General features: G+C 39.3%; 1 long non-coding RNA gene across 1 annotated transcript; it reads left to right on the top strand.

Annotated features, from left to right (window-relative positions):
• Window positions 1–245: 245 nt before the first annotated feature.
• On the top strand, window positions 246–2548 carry LOC133734189 (uncharacterized). The gene is made up of 4 exons (XR_009858131.1): window positions 246–581; window positions 669–777; window positions 1456–1524; window positions 2123–2548. It is a non-coding gene; the product is annotated as an uncharacterized LOC133734189 (long non-coding RNA).
• The last annotated feature ends 2160 nt before the right edge of the window (window positions 2549–4708 follow it).

The following is a 4708-nucleotide window of genomic DNA, read 5'->3' as shown; positions in this document are numbered from 1 at the left end:
TGAGACATTGTCTGTGAGCCCCTGTAATTCTATTTAGTAATTTCGGATTTTCATACGGTTGATTTCGAGTTTTATTCCTGATATTTAGAAGTTGAGTTAGTCCCGAAATACTTGGGCTAGGAACTAGTAGTAAGGTTGAATTTGGTTCAATTAAATTGGGCCTGTAGGAGACTTGGGTCGGCCCACATTATTGAACATATTGAGGAAGTTTAATTAGAGTATCAGCTACCTGAGTGCATGTTGTAGATGAAGTGTATAGCTGGGAAGGAGACACACGTCTAGGCTTCTGAACACCCACCGACCCACCGACTCACTCTCACCTATTTCACCTTCCTCTCTTCTAGTCTGTCCCAAAAACCATGCAGTGAAAGAAAAATCCAAACCCAGAGTTTCCTTCACCGAATCAATTACCCTCTCCTTCGTTTCATTAAAACCTTCACCAATCTCACTCTTCTTCCTGTGTAATCCTCACCACCCACCATAGATACCAGCCATGATGGTTATTACCTGAAGGGAAATATGGGTGTCTGACCCATCAATTGAGATTGATCGTCTTAGGCTTGGATTCTGGATCGATTAAGGTAAGCTTCTTGAGCTCAGATATGTTCTTGGTGAATTGGAGATTGGGTTGTACAATTTTGATAATCTTGGTCTTGTTGGTATTTGAGATTGGACGGAGGAAGAGAGAATTGGAGAAGTGGGTTCTAGCGTTCATTGCTGCAATTGGAAGTTAGAGGCGTTGGGTGTGGGCATCAGTCACTAAAGTGGTCAAGGAAGGTAAGCTGACAATGATTAGTATAATTATATTTGTGGATTTTGGTTCATGCATGTTGAGGTGATGACGTCCTGGTGAGAATCTTGAAACAGGTCTAGTTGATTTAGTTGTTTACTAGTAATTAAAGAAAGATGAGTGGGTCTGCTTGTTGATAGCTTTATCGTTTGGTGATTTTGGAAATTAAGAGAGTTTAAAAGCTGTATTGTTTTGGTTGTTAAGTTGCAGACGTAATTAAGTACTTGGCAGAAATTAGATTAATTAGAGGCTGGGTTTGGTCTGAGTATATGTATAATTGTGTTGTTGTAAGAGCTAGAGTGATGGACATGATTGTTGGGTATAATTGCGGTACTTGACCAAAACTAGATCAAAGTTGAAAACTTGGCATGGTTTTGAGATACAATTGTGAGCTGCATGTTGGTGTTACGATATAGAAGGTACAATTCAGGTTTTGGTCAGAAGGTTGTTGGCATGTTATGATGCTTAATTATAAATCAAAGGGAGGCCATGATTATAAAGTTTGGTATATGCTATGTTTGACGGTGAGCTTGTCTCCTTGGTGAAAGTTATGTACTCTATATAGAATTATTTGATTGTAATTCATAATTGGTCGAAATGGGTATATAGGTGAAGGGTAACCGTTTGTCTGTAGAGAGTTACTAACCAAAGATTTTCGGGTTTAGGATTTCCAGTTACCCAAGGCTTGAGAAGCAAAGGTGGAAACCCGGAGATTTCTTGAGTATGGATTCCAGGTAGGGGGAACTCACCTACGCCTCGCTAGAGTTTTCTATATATATTTGTTTTAAGTATTGCATGACTTACGCACGGTTTCGGTTTATTTTATGATATTATATTATATTCTATTTTATCTTCTTTTTTTATCGACACGGAAAATTATTAATAACGTGTCGAGGCCGTGCCATGCGGTTGAGTAAGTTAGATGACTTGAGAGCGAAGGGTGGCACTGACTTCCTTGGGTTCGATCCCCTTAACCTCCGGAGGGTTAGTTACGCCGGTCGTTCGGGTATCCCGGTCGTAATGACGGGCCCGGTACGTGTGTGTGACTAGGTAGTGGACGCTCTCGCTACGCTTACCTGGTAATCATTCTAATTAAGGTAAGGCCGTGTAGTTGGTCCATGGGACCGGTCATCTGGTTATAGAGATACTGGGATCCCGTCTATGAGTCGTATGTTTTACAATTTTACGTACCTTACTTATATACGTTATACGGTTTATGCATTTCTCATTTTATATCACGTTTTACTACATGCTATTTATAAAACCTAGTGGGGTTGAGCTCCTCTACTGGGCGATGAACGTATGTGATGCTCACCCCTACTTTCCCTCCAGGAACTGAGCAGGAGCCAGCTGAGGATCAGGCTTAGACGCTTGGGTGTTGGCATCGTCAAGTTGTGAATAGCTTCTTTTGGACTTGACTGTTGGTCTGGCAGGTGTTGCTTAGTCTCCCTTCTTTTGAAATTGTGAATGTGACTTTGTTTTGTTGTGGGAACCTTGTAAATTTGTTATTATCCACCTGCCTATCTTTTGGTGTGTGTTATTTAGCGTGAACTTGAAACCCGAACCTTGGACTCGTAACTTTTGTGGAATGTAAATAAAGTACTCTTTTGTTGTAAAATCTTTACGCTTCCGAATCGTACTCTCAACCTCAATTGTAAACGTTTTTCTCACCACAATCCTAAAAGGCCTTGCAAGCTTTTGTGGCACGGGTTTGTGGCACAAGCTGCAGGCTCGTGTTCAGAGGCTTGCGGCGCTGTAACGTGATCCTTCCGGGGCGTTACATTGTCCTCAATGTTGAAAATATTAGCTAGCAGTAATGCATCAAACAAGTAAGGGAAGAAGCACAAAAAAAAATAAAATAAAGAAAAGTAAAGAATGAGTTTAGAGCTCCCTGGATGTAGACGAAAAGGAAGAAAGGTCAAGACATGCTCCAAGTAGAAATCTCCATGGTTGTTGAAACTTAGCTCGCGGATCGGACACTGAAGACAGAGTTATTTGGCCAAAATTCGCCGGGGCTCATTGCAAAGCAATGAGTCTTGTAGCTCTCGTCGAATCACATAAAATCGACATATCACACGGCAAAAACGGACATTCCTGCTGCAAGTTATCACAACCCGATTTCATAGTGAAAATTGATTTCTTTTCCCCGAGATGCCAAAAATATCCAAAATAGTAGCTTCCTTGAGATCGCAGCAGCAAACATCCTACCTATACGAGAATTTCCAATTTTCCAATCACTTTTCTCAAATCTGCAACGCTCTCTCCTTTTTATCTTTTTCTTTCGAGACCACTTCATGTTTTTCCTTGCATTAAACTTTAAGTTGAGCATCAACAATTGTAAAGGAGGTGGCCATGGAGGTTGAAGTGATTGTGGGAGTAACGCATCCTTAGAATTTGAGGGAGGCTTGAGAACACAGATGAGCTCAAGTGTTGGAGCTGGAATAATGGGAAGAACAAGCTTGGACGGTAAAGAAAGGAAAGATTCGCAAATTTGGTGCTCCATGGATGCTTGAAAATTTGGTGCATCAACTACCATAGTGGTGACTTCATCAAGACCATCCGATGTATGAGTTCTCACAACTTTTTCAAAAATAATTTCATCCTTTGGTTCTTCATTCTCTTGCTTGTCAGCGCACAACTCCTTAGGAACATTAGTAGAAGGAGGATGAGTGCTCACAGTAGCTTGATCATCAATGATTTTTCTTTTCATGTTTGGTTCAAAATATTCATCTTCCTCATCGAGCTGAAAATCAAATCTTTCTTCTGGTTTAGTAGGAAGCATTACGTCCTCTTCCTCCCAGGCATTAGCAAGCCGCAAAATTTGAAGTTCAATGTCCGATAACGTTTGTGCAAGTTTTGATTGCCTTTCTTCAAGCTTTGATTGATCCTGTTTAAGAATTGCAACCTCTTGATCACACTTTTCTGATCTCTTCAATAGTTCAACTACCATCTCCTTTATAGTAGGATCTTCTTGCAAATAGATTGGAGCTTGATAGGATGATGGGACATTGCTAGAGGGATACGACCACTGTGCAGTTTCATAATATGAATTTTCAGACCATGAGTAGTTGGAATGATCTCCCCATCCCAAGTTGCAATTATATGGTTCTTGTTTTGGCCATGGAGGAGCATCCCATGAATATGAATTATTTCCAGACATTGAATATGTGTTGCAGTTGTACACTTGCTCGGAATAATACCTAGGGAAAGCCATGAAAATTTACTCTTTGAAGCTTTCACAAAAACTGTTCTGTTTTCCGCGTAGATTGAGCACTGTTTGGTATTTCTCAAATATCTCTTAGCTCACAGCTCAGAATGATGATCTTCTTGGTGCGTTGGAAACTAGACTCACGTAGCTTTCCGATGATGTATCACACTCCTAGAAAAATATGAAAATATCAGTTCGTAATCATCTTTGAAAAACAGTTCCAGAACGTAAAAGAAATAAAAACTGGACTGACTTATTTTAATACAACTTTTTTTTTTTCGACTCCAAAAACTAAATAGAATTTTTTAAAAAAAATCAAACTAACACAACTAGAATTAAAGTAGGAATCAAATATTTTGAATTAAACTAAATTATCCCCGGCAACGGCGCCAAAAACTTGATGGATTTCCTGCAAGTATACAGGGTGGATGTAGTATAGTAATGGAAGAAAAGGGGTTATCGTTCCCACGGGGATATTAAGTCAATTCACAATATGAAAACCTACGTTAATTAAACGAAAAACACACAAAACAATAAGCACAAATCGACTAAAACACACACAATGACTCAAACTAAGACTTATGATTTTCACGGTTTTGAAAGAGTTTATGATAATGGGAAAATAACTTGAAAATAAAAACTTAAAAAGTGAATCTAAATAAATTGAAAAGAGTTTATAAAAAGTAAGAATATGATGATGATGAGCCTAG

The sequence above is a fragment of the Rosa rugosa genome, chromosome 2 (genome assembly GCF_958449725.1).
Source record: "Rosa rugosa chromosome 2, drRosRugo1.1, whole genome shotgun sequence".
Lineage (NCBI taxonomy): Eukaryota > Viridiplantae > Streptophyta > Magnoliopsida > Rosales > Rosaceae > Rosa > Rosa rugosa.
Note: the sequence above shows the minus strand (reverse complement) of the source record. Positions and strands in the feature narration are given on the sequence as shown.